Source organism: Callithrix jacchus, chromosome 17, assembly GCF_049354715.1.
Source record: "Callithrix jacchus isolate 240 chromosome 17, calJac240_pri, whole genome shotgun sequence".
Taxonomy (NCBI): Eukaryota; Metazoa; Chordata; class Mammalia; order Primates; family Cebidae; genus Callithrix; species Callithrix jacchus.
Genome location: NC_133518.1, coordinates 18,731,737 through 18,746,229, shown reverse-complemented (window position 1 = coordinate 18,746,229; position 14,493 = coordinate 18,731,737). Strand labels below are relative to the sequence as shown.

The window sequence follows — 14,493 nt, the reverse complement described above, 5'->3', positions numbered from 1 at the left end:
ATGGATCTTGATAGTAGTAAGTCTGGTTTTCCAGTCTTTAAAAACATCATGCCAGGAGTCGTCTTACAGTTTGTTTTGGTGACACTCTTTAAAGTGTTTAGTGCCTTTCCTTTTTGGTTCTTGTCTCTAGCCACAATTCAACGTCAATTGGTCAAGCGTGGTGGCTTCCCTGGCTGTCATGGCTCACACCTATAATACCAGCACTTTGGGAGGCTGAGCTGGGTGGATCGCCTGAGGTCAGGAGTTCAAGACCAGCCTGACCAATGTGATGAAATCCTGTCTCTACTAATAATATAAAAATTAGCTGGGTGTGGTGTCACATGCCTGTAATCCGGTGTCACATGCCTGTAATCCTGCCTACTCGGGAGGCTGAGGCATGAGAATTGCTTGAACCCAGGAAGCAGAGGTTGCAGTGAGCTGAGATTGCACCATTGCACTCCAGCCTGTGCAACAGATCAAGACTCTGGATCCAAACCAAACCAAAACAAAGCTGTCTAAGTATGGTGTCTCATGACTGTAATCCCAGCACTTTGAGAGGCTGAGTCAGGCAGATCACCTGAGTTCAAGTCCAGCCTGGCCAACATGGTGAACCTAGTCTCTACTGAAAATAAAAATTAGCCAGGCATGGTGGTGTATGCCTGTAATCTCAGCCACTCGGGAGTCTGAGTCAGGAAATCACTAGAACCTAGTGGGCAGAGGTTGCAGGGAGCCAGGATTGTGCCACTGTACTCCAGTCTGGGTGGCAGAGCTAGACTCTGTCTGAAAAAACAAAGAAACAAAAAACAAGTCAACAAGAAAATATCTCCTTAAAATACAGTTATACTAGATAGATAAGGAGAGAAAGATGAAGAATAACTTTCCAGTCAAGATAAGCCTGCAAACCAAAATCCAAAACACAGAAAACGAATTCCAAGGATAGCAGTTATTAAAATCATTGCTCAGACTATCAATTAATTCCAGCAGAAATAAAAATATTTACAGTTATTTTAAAAATCAAATAATTAAATGTTAAATCCTGAAAGAAATAAATGAAATGGCACACACACACATACACACACACACACAAATATGAGATGTGTGCGTTGTAAGAAAGATGAGCAGGGAAATCTAAAACATAGATTGATGATTTAATTAATTATTGACTATTAAGAAGTCTCTGTTTTAGTGTGTCATTTAGTAGATGAAACATGGTATATATTTTTTCTTGTTTGAAGGAATAAAGCTAATGTATACTCTATTTCAACCCAACTGTCTAACATGTACAGGGTATACTGCAATTCAATTCTGACACACACTACCCTGGCATTAGCACAGATCCCATAGTTTAAAGGCAAAGTTCTTCACAAGATGGTTTCACTTCAGGTGACAACTGCAAGTCTCAGGGTGGGGCTCAGGCTACCAATGCCTCTGAGTAACTGTAAATAAGTTTGGTGCTTTCCATGCTTTTCTCAAGTTTGGAAAGTCTAATAATTTGCTATTATCAATATTTTATTATTAGTTGTTAATACTCACATAATTAAGAAATGTATTATGTTTGGGGTTATAATTTTATTGTAATGGATACACATGAGGAAGAACAGCCATATGATGAGATGCACAGGGCAAGGTCTGGGTGAAGACAGAGCTTCTGTGTCCTCTCCTTGTGGAGTCAGGACATGTCATCCTCCCAGCACATCAGTGTATTCACTAACCAGCACACTCCCCTGAGCCTCAGTGTCCAGAGTTTTTATTGGGGTTTCATTACATAGGCAAGATTGGTTGAATCATTGGCCACATGATTGAACACAATCTCCAGGCCACTTTTCCTGCCTGGAGGTCAGGTAGCAAAAGTTCCAACCTGCTAATCATATGGTTGGTCTTTCTGGTGAATGGCCTCCATCCTCAAGTTATCCAGGGACCCACAGTGAGCTGCTTCATTAGCATAACAAAATTAGTTACCATATTAGCATGTCACTCAGGATATTTCAATGGTTTTTGGAGCCCCATGTCAGGAACTTGGGACAAAAAAACAAGTTTTTCATTATATTGCAATGAATGACTTTATATTCTGTCAAAAAATAGCATGCATTTAGGTATAAAATATAAAAAAATTAAAATATTAGAAATATAACTAGGCCAAATAAATTGTGGAAAAAGGAGAATATAGAAAATATTTTTCATCCAGTAGACATAAGAAAGAAGAAAAGAATAAATACAAACTGCTAGTAAACAGAAGCTACAAAATGAGATAACAAAATAAGTACACTTGTAATGAAAATGTATGTAACTCTGTTTACCTATTAAAAGATACAAGCTAAAAAATTACATTTTAAAAAGATGAAACTATTGACTCAAAAAACTATATAGCAAGATTTAAGGTAACAGAACCAAATACAGCTAAGAAATTCTGACCAAATGAAAGAGGATATAAAAATGTTAACATCAGACAAATAAATTTTATGATAAAACAGTATAAATACAAAGTATGCTATAATGGGTTAGAAGAAATACTACATAATGATAAAAGAGAAATTCACCAAATATATACAGGAATCATCAACTGGTAAATCCTTAACAAGATTGCCCCAAAATATGTAAAAATTAAACTGCCAGAATTATCAGTAAAGTGCAAAATAATTAGTGGGAAATTTCAAAACATATATTGCAAAATTTTCCGATATACATATACCAATATGTACATTCCAACACTTACCAGGATTCAAAACAAGGCAGAGAAACACATGTAGTAAGTATAAAGACTTAACAAAATGTACACTCTTGAATATGTGTATGGGTGTACACACAAGTTCACATATCCATGTTTCTATTAAAAAAGTACATTAAATACCTATGTATATAAAAGTTTTAAACACAACTACATGATTTTTCTTCATATTGAATGATAGATTATTTTAATAGATTTTGAAGAATCAATATTATCCATATGATAGTCTTTGACATCTGTGTAATCGGAAATCAGTAATACCCAGGTTTTTTTTTTTTAACTTTTAAGTTCAGGGGGTACATATGCATGTTTATTATACAGGTAAACTTGTGTCATAGGGTTTTGTTGTATATATTATTTCATCATTCACATATTTAGCCTATACCCATTTTTCTGTCTCTCTCCCTCCTCCTCAACTTCCACCCTCTCATCTCTGGATATCTCCAATGTGTTTTTCCCTGCTATATGTCCATGTGTTCTCATTTAGCTGCCATTTGTATGTGGGAACATGTGGTATTTGGTTTGCTGTTCCTGCATTAGTTTGCTGAGGATAATGGCCTCTAGCTCCAACCATGTTTCTGCTAAGGACATGATCTCATTCTATTATATGGCTGCATAATATTCTGTGGTGTATGTCTACCATATTTTCTTTATCCAGTCTATCATTAATGCGTATTTAGGTTGATTCCATGTCTTTGCTATTGTGAATAATGTTGCAGTGAACATACACATGGATGTGTCTTTATAACAGAATGATTTGTATTCCTCTGGATAAATACGTAGTAATGGGATTGCTGGGTCAAATTGTATTTCTGTTTTTAGGCCTCGGAGGAATAACCACACTGTATTCCACAAAGGATGAACTAATTTATACTCCCAGCAACAGTATATACGCGTTCCTTTTTCTCTGCAACCTTGCCAGCATCCGTTATTTTTTCACTTTTTACTAGTAGCCATTTTTACTGGTGTGAGATAATACCTGATTCTTCTCTGCGTTGTATCAACTTATGTTTAAATGATCAGGGCCCTGTGAATTAATTGACAGCAGAAAAATTAATAGGAGAAAAGTTTAACTCATGGATGCAGTAGTGCCCTATAGGGAATAGGACATGGAATAGCTAGGGGCAAGAGTTTATATCCCCTCTTAATAAGGGAGGCATTTAGGACTTCAAAGGATAGGAGTTTCTAATGAGAGGTGTTTACACAAATTCTTTCTGAAGTGTCCTGGTGCCCAAGGTTTGTTCCCTCCCTGACTGGAGACTTTCGGGGGTCAGGAAGGGGAGTAGAGAGATAGTGGTATTGTGTCAGCTGAGTCTTGTAAAGCTTTGCTACAAGAGGGAGAGTAAAATATGTCCATCTCTACATCCCAGCCATAGATGTGTCCAGATAGGAGAACTCTAAAAAATCTTTGTGGCTTTCTATGCACGAAGAATAAGATCAAAACTCCTTGGCCTGGGAAGCCCTTCCTATCCCACCAAGCATCTCATCATTCCAGCCACTTTGTCTTTCCTTCAGATCCTCAGGAGGCCAAGCTTTTCTCCCTTTTTAGAGCCTCTGCTCATTCTATTCCTTCTGTCTGACTGGCATCCCTGGCTTTTCCATGGTTGCCTTCTTTTTATCCTTAGGTCACAGTGTCACCTCTTCACTGAAGCCTTTCATACTTAATGAATCTTCGTAAGCTTCTCTTATCTCTACTCTAGCACCTTAATTGCTTCTATCTAAGCATGCTTCATTTTTTATCTGCTTAGGTGTTTTTTAGTTTCTCTCTTTTCTATTTAGATTGTCAAATCAAAGAGAATATGGACTTTTTGTTTGTACCTTCTGCAGCTGAGACTGTCAGTGCTGCACCCAGGTCGCCTCTCCCTTACTGCTGCACACCTGACAGGCTTCCAGCTCTCAGCATTGCATTTCTTTGCTGGATGACTTACTTTGGTTTCTGGAAGCTGACTCTGCCTGCTGTGCTTTGGGCCTGAAATACTAGGGAAGAAGTAGCTTTTAACCAATCGCTGACAGAAATAAGTGTGTATATGCCCAGGTTCCCTTGCCCTTCAACACCTCCAACGTTGGCTGGCTTGATAATGAATCTTTTATTTGCTAATTCTCCTTCCTTGTCTTATTCTTTCATACTCTGACCAGTGTTTACTGCACCTCCTAAGTAAACTATGTATACTCAAATCCCATGTGGGGAATGCTTCTGGAACAATGCTTTACACACGCAGGCACACAATAAGTATTTATTGGATGGACAGATGGATGGGTAGGTATGTGGGTGGATGGGTGGATGGATGGATGGATGGACGAGTGGATAGATGAAGATTGCAAAATGGAGTTCAAGGTTGGATGTAGTGTAAGATTTCAAACAATTGACAAAAAAACCCAAAGTTACTGTGAGCCCTTTCTGATAGATGCTGTTGTCTCACAAAAAAACATATAGCACATAAAGATGTAGGTATAGCAGTTTACAGAGAGTCTAATACGGAAATATTAAAAGCTATGGTTTTCTTTAGGACCATTGTCTAATGCTTTATGATTTTATGAATACCTGTCTTATGTGCAGTTTTTACATTCATTGTTTTATTACAGTACTGTATTTACCTAAAGTATTAAAATGTGCTATGCAAACTCATAAATAAAGTTCAACTTGAACTTCACTTAATTTAGGTAAGGCTAATCATTCAAACAATCACCTTTCAGAAATATATCTAGAAGTGAGAATTAGGTTGTGAAATCAGAAGATGATATTTAGAGGCACAGAAAACAGTGTTAACAAAAAGGGACTGCAGTCACAGAGGGTGATGTAAAAGATACATAGCTGAAAAGACAGAATAGTGCAAGACAGAATCTCACTCTGTTGCCCAGGCTGGAGTGCAGTGGTGCAGTCTCGGCTCACTGCAACCTCTGTCTCTTGGGTTCAAGTGATTCTTCTGTCTCAGCCTCCTGAGTGGCTGGGACTACAGGCACATGCCACCATGCCCAGCTAGTTTTCATATTTTTAGTAGAGACAGGGTTTTACCATCTTGGCCAGGCTGATCTCCAACTCCTGACCTCATGGTCTGCCTGCCTCCGCCTCCCAAAGTGCTGGGATTACAGGCAAGAGCCTCCATGCCTGGCCTTATCAGTATTGTTACTGTGTCACTGGAGAAGTTCACAGAGCTATTTAGGGGGTGACTACAGCTTCTGAATCAGAGCTCACTTCTATTTTCAGAAGATTATGAATATGGAGACTATGCCAGACTGTGAGCTACTTGAAGGCAGGAACATCAAAATCTGAATCTTCTGTTGTATTCCCAGCAGGGGCAGTGCATGGCATGTAAGTGATCTTGAATGCAGGAAAAGCATGAGTGGTTGTCACAACTGGCTGTTACAATTAGTGTTATTTTCAAATGTAAAACAATTCTTATGAACTAGTAAATCACTCATCACTAAGTAAAGCATTCCTCAGGTCACAAAAGAAGATTATTTAAAAAACTGAATTTGGCACTCCAGGCTATTAGTATTAGCCTTATTCATTGAAAAATTAAAGATAGTGGGTCTAAATTCCTGTAAATCTGTACAAACTTTCTGTAAGGAAATATTAATATAATGATGGTGGTTGAAAAATGTTTGTGTTTAAACAAGAATTACCTGAGAAACCCAGTTAAACATGCAGATTGAAAATATTGTTCAGAAATAATTTCTAGGAAAAATTTAACTTCTTTGATAAACTGGTTTGCTTTTTTCCCACAGTATTGAGAATCCTGCAATTTTTTAAATTTAAATTTTGTCTACCAAAGCACTCAGAACTTAATTTATGGCTCAGTTTTTCTAACTTTGTGGGAATTTATGATGTTTATATCTATCTTCTAAATTTCTTCTTGTCTTTAAAGTTTATTCTGATTTTTCTTTTTCCTGGTCCTGGTGTTGTTTTTATATTGTCTGTATTTTCCTTTCTTACTTTATGTATTTTTTATAACATGTCAAGCTTTTTGTGGAAAATGGAGAAATCAGTGCTTCATGTATAAACATATTTATTTACATTGCTGCTCTTCTTTTTTCAAGGCCAAATGTTTGTGAAGAACAGTAGCTGACTGTGGTGGGACTTGCACACTCGTGTTCAGGCATTCACGTGCATTGTCAAGCTCTGGAAACAAGGCCGTGCTGGCTCAAGTTGGTGTGAGAGCTATGAAAAGAGGTAAAAATGCTTCTGTTCTCCTTGATTATTAAAAACCAATACCAGACACCTCAAATGCACCTACATATTCATCCAATAAATTTTATGCTCATTAGGTAAACGAGCACAAGATGTGACCACCAAGAGAATTTAGAGTTACATATTTTTCTTCAGAGACAAGATATATTATTACTTTAGACCTCATTTATGTCTGAGGTATTTTGGGTTAGATGCCACTAATTTTACCTCATGGCATGGTACACCGTTGAAAGCTAAAGATCAGAAAACTGACAGAAACAAGGAATATTGTGTTGGTTTGCTAAATTTAGCGCGACTTGGATCCAGGGGATCTACAGTTGTGAACCAGTGTCTGACCTGCCCTTGGTACTCTTATAACACTTTGAAACCTAGAGCTTCTTTAACTTTATTATGGCCTTTGAATCAGGATTAACTCGGCGGGCTAGAAAAGTAGAGAAAAAGCAAGTGTCCACAATGCTTTCTAGGATTCAAGGCTTCATGCAGACTTTTTTTTTTTTTTCCTCCAAAGTTTTGAAATAGTTTTACAAAATATCTAAGAACCTCTTAACACAAATAGTTGATGTTGGGTTAAGGATCAAAACTCAGGATACTTAATGTTAATAAAAAAGGTTTCAGTAGTTTCAGGTTAATGAAGAATTTATTATTACTACTATTATTGCCAACAGAAAGTGAGGGACATTTGTAAATAACTGGGTTTGCCATTGTATAAAAATATTGGATTACTAATAATATAGGACTGAATAGCATATTATGAGTAATTTATAATTGTGTATGTTTGCATATTCATTGTGTGTGTGGAGGGATATATACTGAACCTTTAGATAAACAGTTTTTGGTCTAAGCTTAGGAATTTTGTGTTTTTTTGTTGTTGTTGTTGTTAAGAGATAGGGCCTTGTTCTGTTGCCCAGGCTGGAGTACAGTGGCATAATCGTAGCTCAGCAGTCTCAAACATCTGGGCTCAAGTGATCCTTCCGCCTCAGCCTCTTGAGTTGCTGGGACTAAAGGAGTGTGCCACTGTGCCCAGTGAATTTTTTAATTTTTATTTTTGCAGAGACAGGTATCTTGCTATATTGTCCAGGCTTATCTCAAACTCTTGGCTTCAAATGATCCTCCCAGCATGGCCTCCCAAAGTACTGGGATTACAGCTACACTAGATTACAGCTACACCCAGATTACAGCTGGGATTATAACTACACTAGGCCAACTCAGAACTTTTATATGATGTTTTAATCAGAAAACTTCCCCTGGACCTTCCCAGCTGTGTGGCCTTAGGCAAGGTTTCTACATTTCTCTGTTGTAGTTGTAGTGTTAGAAAAATAATGCTGTAACATGGATATTATGAAGATTAATTGATTAAGTCTTCATAGATAAGATTGAACACATGTGGCACAATGCTCGGTACACAGTAGTTACTCAATATATGTTAGGTAGTATAATGTCTTAGCAGAAAAATTTACTTTCGAAGAAATTAGAATATAAATCCTATTCTTTTCATCCCTCACTCACAGCAAGTTTGTTTAAGATATTCAGCATCTTTGTCATGCTCATATCTGTTTTGTTTGTATGTAAGTACACAAACGTATACTTACTTCCTGATTGAAGAGATGCATGAGCAAAATATTAGGTTACAATTCCAGATGGTGAGCAATTGTTATAAAAACAGTGCAGCCAGTGAGTCCAATTTTTGAGAAAAGAGAAAGAGCAATCTACAGTGGCTTGGTGGGAAAAGAGAAGTTAGAGAAAGTGGAACTTGAAATTGACTTTGAATAGTGAAGGCAATTTGGACTAGAAATACAGTGGGTGGCATATGAAAGGGAGAGATATGTTAGTATTTTTGGAATTAAAAAAAAACAATAAAAAATGACATTGACTAGACAAAAAGGAAATCAGCCTGTTTGGAGATATTTGCTATTATGACCTGTGGATAGGTCAGCAAAAATAGCTCAGTGTTTTCAAACTTTGGTTTGTTATTTCCCCCCCTAAAGAGCCTTTGTAAACTGTTTTTTTTTTTTTCCTGCAGCTTCCTTCTGTGCCATGAAATTTTAATGCTACACATATTCTTTAGATCCATTTATGTACTGTGTTCCTTTGTAGGGTCACACACCATTGTATCAGCTAAGATTCTTTTCATCACCCATTCACAATAGCTACTTGTCACCTTCTTGTGGGTGATATCAACATGGTTGAGAGTAGAAACTGTAGTGGAACCAACCTATGAGGAGCTTTCAAATCAGACTGAAAAGCATGTTCCTCATTATCTTTCAGGATTTCATTATTCTCATAATAATTTTAGGTTTTATTGTTTATAGCTTGAACTATCCTTCGGACATTTTATACTGTGGGATATGGGGGTCCCTCTTAGTTTTCATTAACCTATACCGATAATGAATCTTGGTTGCATATTATAGTAAGGGGTGTGTGTGTGTGTGTGTGTGTGTGTGTGTGTAATATATACAAATTATACATTATATGCACATATATACATTTATTTACATATACATATACACTTATCTCTCTGTCTATAAACGTACATATATATGGCAGGATTTGAATTGGAAGAAATTTCTAGTGGGTTCGAGATAGCTTTGCCTTCAAAGGGAACATTTAATCTCCTTAATTTAGATCCCTGTGTTAGGACCCACTACTACACCATCTACAGACAGGTGTACAAAACAGAGCAGCAGCCTGTCTACTGGTGCTGCCCTGGTTGCAACCAGTGTGATGAACCGGGATGCCTACACCGTAAGTTATCGTTCTTCTTGTCTAACTCTGTTACTAGAAGGAATGATTTCACTTGTTTTGGACTTCAATAATACTTGTCAAGTTTTTCAGCATCTTTAGAATCACTGCAGATTCAGAGCATTTTTTTGAACAGAAAATTCACACATGATGCACAAAAAACCTTTCTGTTAAGTGTTTCTAATGGTAGGTAACAACTCAGGACCCGTGAAAGTGCTGCTTTATATTCTCTTTGTTTAAAAGACAGTTGATTCAAAACCAGACAGTTTACATCCTGACTTCCATCTCCCTTTTCTGTTTGCCCCTTTCCCATTTCATCAAATTTGTAATCCACATTTGATTCAAAAGTCTGGAGGGAAATCATCGTACTAAATCTAAATGGGATTTCTCAACTTGGGCTTGTCATGATTAATTGCAGAACTCTGGAGGCAGTTTACTTTTTAAGATGAGGTATGCAGTCCTTTTACAAGCCTCTGGTGAGAGTATTTCGGAACCTTTGGAGTATGTTTGACAGCACTCAGGTAGCAGAACTAGTGGCATTACATAGCTTATTCACACCAGGAGAAATGGTTCAGTTTAGCAAACTCCTTTACCTATATTATGTATTTATGGTTATTGCAAAGTCACTTAAAATGCTTCAGTGTGTTGCAATCAATGCAGCACCACAGCACAATTCATCTCTCTTGCTATTCTCTACCTTTGGGAGTTTGTTGGCATCCTGTTTCCTTCCCCAGTGTGCTTTCTGCCCTTGAAACATCTTCATGAAGTTGCCACGGGCTTCCCATGTTAAGCAGGTTTAGTGGTGAGGGGTGCACCAAGGGTCACTGTGTATTTGCATGCAGTACTAGGCCACTGCTTTAAGCTTATTTAAAACATCTGCCCACAATGTTACTAGCTTAAACTGGTTCAAGCTCAGTGAAAATATCTTCCCAGGATGTCATCTTAACTATGTTATATACTCCTTGAAGTTAATGACCATGAGATGAATTCTTTATGTTGTTGTATGACACCTATTAGTTCATATTAGCATTTTTTGTTTGATTTTTAGATTGTTTTGGCCAAACATTCTTATCCCTGTAATTTTTTTAGACCAATAGTTCTCAAATTTGAATGTGACTACAGATCATCTGGAATCTTGTTAAAATATGGATTCCAATTTACTAGGTCAGGGGTGGGCCTGAGTACTGCATTTCTACAAGCTTGCAGGTGATACAGTTGCTCCCACATATAGGGTTCTGCAAGGTTTTAGACAGTAAGGCCTTAACTCATAATGAAAACATAGTTTAACCTTGCTGTGGAAGGGCTGGTGGAAATCTCTAGATTGGTGCCTATACTGATGATTTTCTTTCTTTCTCGCAACTGTATTCTCCCCTCTCCTCATTTAACCTCCTTTTTGCTATCTCTGCAGTGGGAACTTGTTTTAGTGGAAGGAAATGCTCAGATGGTGAAGGCTAGTAGTGCTAGTGTTCAGAGGGACCCCACTGTCAATATGGTGAGTCGCCAGCAATACAATTTTATTATGATTTGGTGCTGTCTGCTTTGCTTTTAGGGACCAGCCAAATTTGTCAATTCAGACTAATGGCTGGGCCCTTAGGGGGTTGGTGAGCATTTAAAATTAGCCACTGAGCAAAACCTCTAGCTTGCAGTGTAATCAGGCATCACAAAACATGGTTGTAGTTTAGTTTTAATTATTCACCATTAGAGTTCAAAGTGGAGCAGTAAGTACAAAACAGTTCATTTTGTTAAGGAAATGGAAGCTTAATAATAAGTAAACCTCATTCTGACCTCAGATGTGATATCCTTCATGGAGCCATAGTTTGAAATTGCCGGTATGGTATCTCTGAGATCTCTGTGGTATGTGAATGCACAAAATAGAATTAACATGGAGTTGTTGTTAATAAATTCAACAAATTTATTAGCAATACATTTATTAGTAATTCATAAGTAAACCCAACTTATTAGTAGATTTACTACTTTCTTGCCAAGCAAAATACCTGTAACTTGCATGATTATCAAAGTTTCAATACTTGGCAACCTAGTTTTCAAGGTTGGAACTTTATCAACTGTCAGTTGTGGACAGGTACATTTAAGATGTTTCTTGTGCAGGAAATTTCCAGCATGGCCGATACTTTATCCTTTACGGCATCTGTCACAAGACTGGGTGATTTCAAAAGGCTTTGTTTTGACTTAGTCATCTGATTCTAGTCTCTAGAGGATATGAATACATCTGTATTTATCTTTTCAGAGCAGGAAAAACAAAATAAAACTTACCTTGTAGACGTTAAAGAAATAGATAGAAAAAGCTAACCAAAATATTGCATTCATTATGCTCTGCTGACGTGTTTGCTTTATTGTATCCATCACTTGAATCTTTATAACTGAAATTGGAAGGTTGCTGAGAGCTCATCCCTCATGTCCACTTGTCTGCAATGCCCTTGGCATGAGGTTAAGGCTCACGTTTTCCATGGGTGACCTCACAGCTATTCTTTGAAATTAATCCTGATAATCTCTGTTTGCTAGTTTTTTTTTAAACCAAATTGTGAATTAAAGCTGATTTTTAACCTCAATTTATTCTTTGACTATGGAATACTGATTCTGAAACAGTGGTCAGTGGATGCTTTGAGCTCTAAGGTAATATTTTCCACTATTTTCATTATTTTTAAGAAGCTAACAAAAATCGTACATTGATCCATGTTAACAAATTGTTTGCCTTTAAAGAAAGTGTTTCAACTACATGTGCAACACTGGTTCCCTTATCTTGATCAGTAGCTGTGATGGGCAATTAAACATATCATTGATTCATTAAGAATTAAAAAAGTCGGCCAGGCGTGTGGCTCACGCCTGTAATCCCAGCTCTTTGGGAGACCGAGGTGGGTGGATCACGAGGTCAAGAGATGGAGACCATCCTGGTCAACATGGTGAAACCCTGTCTCTACTAAAAATACAAAAAATTAGCTGGGCACGGTGGTGCGTGCCTGTAATCCCAGCTTCTCGGGAGGCTGAGGCAGGAGAATTGCCTGAACCCAGGAGGCGGAGGTTGTGGTGAGCCGAGATCGCGCCATTGCACTCCAGCCTGGGTAACAAGAGCGAAACTCCATCTCAAAAAAAGAAAAAAAAAAAAAAAAGAATTAAAAAAAATCAATTATTACTTATGAATTCATTTGTTTTAGTAGAGCAAATCTTGCAAAATATCAAGTCCTGGAGGGGAAAGGTAATTAAAGAGACATATGGTAATGATAATGGCCCAGAAATTATACCTGGATTTATTGTATAAATAAATAGTATTGGATATTTTTATTATTCCATTTCTTAACACTTTTATGTATCAAAGTAATTAAAATGGTTTTTGAAATTCAGGTAGCTAGTCTTCTTATTTTTTAGTTTGGGGTTGGTGAAAATACTGGATTATTCGAGATCAGTGTTTCTTTTCCACAAGTTTGTTTGTATACCCTACAATTCCAGAAGTCATGAGAGAAGACCAATGATACAAAATGCCTTCCAGGACTCTGCATTGCATTTTGCATATTGTTGTTGCCAAGTCTGTTTACCTATAGATTTTGACAATGTGTCTTCTCTTATTTTAGATTTTCTATTGCATTTCAAAAGAAATTGATGATATACAAAAAAAAATTGATGATCTAGTCTGAGGGATATGTTACAACCTGCAGTGGGAATTCAGACATTGTGGTATTGCATTTCATTTATTAAAATGAGATATCAAAAAGTATGTAAATTTCAGAGGGTTTTATGAATGAAATTTGAAGACTTCCTGGGAAATCACTCAAACATTTGGGAAACAAGTGGAGAATCGAATTAAGAAATGACATTAGCTGAGTCTTGAAAGAAGATTAAAAATTAAAATCAGCAAAGACTTTTTAAAAATAATGTAGTTGTTAGGATATGTAGTCTATCAAACAAGTTGATTATAGTCTGATGGCACTGCATATAACCCAGCTCTTATTCAGTGGGTGGATTTGAGTTCTGATATACAAGTACATAATCCTTCACCTGATCTCTCTCTCTCCATATATGTGTGTGTGTGTGTGTGTATTTATGTATATACATAAATATACATATGTGTAATATATATTTTACAAGAATAATTTTAATTTTGTGTTTCAAATCATACAAATATAAATAAATATATAAATAATAATTGAAGTGATAAAAATAATTTAAATCAAACAATTTAAAATTATTAAAAAGCCCATTATATGCAATAAAAGACAGTAAAAATGTACAGTCCTGTCACCTTCAGATAACTGTGGTGGTCATTCTTTTATGCCTATTTATATTGATACACACATAAAATATTAAAATATCCTATGTACCATTTTGTCTTGAATGTTCATCTTTTTTTCTTGCCTCCCCTTTTCTTCCCTTCTTTTCCCATCACTCTTCTCCCCTACCTAGTAACCAACCTGTTGAACATTCTTCTATATTTCTCTGAGCACATGTAATCATATACAAACACATGTGTGTTTCATAATATCAATGTTCCACAAATTTTTGACCACCCCTTTGTTGATGGATATTTATTTTGTTTTCAGTTTTTTGTCACAATAATCAGTACTGCAATAATATGGTGGTTTTAAGGATCAAAATATTCATTTAAATTATTTGTAAGCTGTTTTATGGACATGGTAATGGCTTTACTAATTTATTTGATTGGGATGGATTAAAATCTAGATAAATCCTAATTATTTACTTTTTAATATGCTAATATAATAAGGAATCACTGCATCTTATTTCAAATCCGGGAATGTGATACATTCAAGTATCTAGGGTCAGGATTATTATAAACATGGATTGCTCTTATTATTGGGTAAACTTGACTTTATTTGAGATATATGTAAAAAAG

The 14,493-nt window shown here is 36.5% G+C and overlaps 1 protein-coding gene across 13 annotated transcripts in view; it reads left to right on the top strand.

Annotated features, from left to right (window-relative positions):
* The window catches only part of LOC103788721 (uncharacterized), a 682,665-nt gene that overhangs the window by 55,127 nt on the left and 613,045 nt on the right, over positions 1-14,493 (top strand). For 8 of the 13 annotated variants that reach the window (XR_013528864.1, XR_013528865.1, XR_013528870.1 and 5 more), the window contains exons 2-3: positions 6,743-6,875; positions 11,041-11,124. The gene's annotated coding sequence lies outside the window, so the exon portion shown is untranslated. Of the gene's footprint in view, positions 1-2,989; positions 6,015-6,742; positions 6,876-9,515; positions 9,636-11,040; positions 11,125-14,493 lie in introns of those variants that run through there. The other 5 variants (XR_013528873.1, XR_013528871.1, XR_013528872.1 and 2 more) reach the window with 4 other exon arrangements.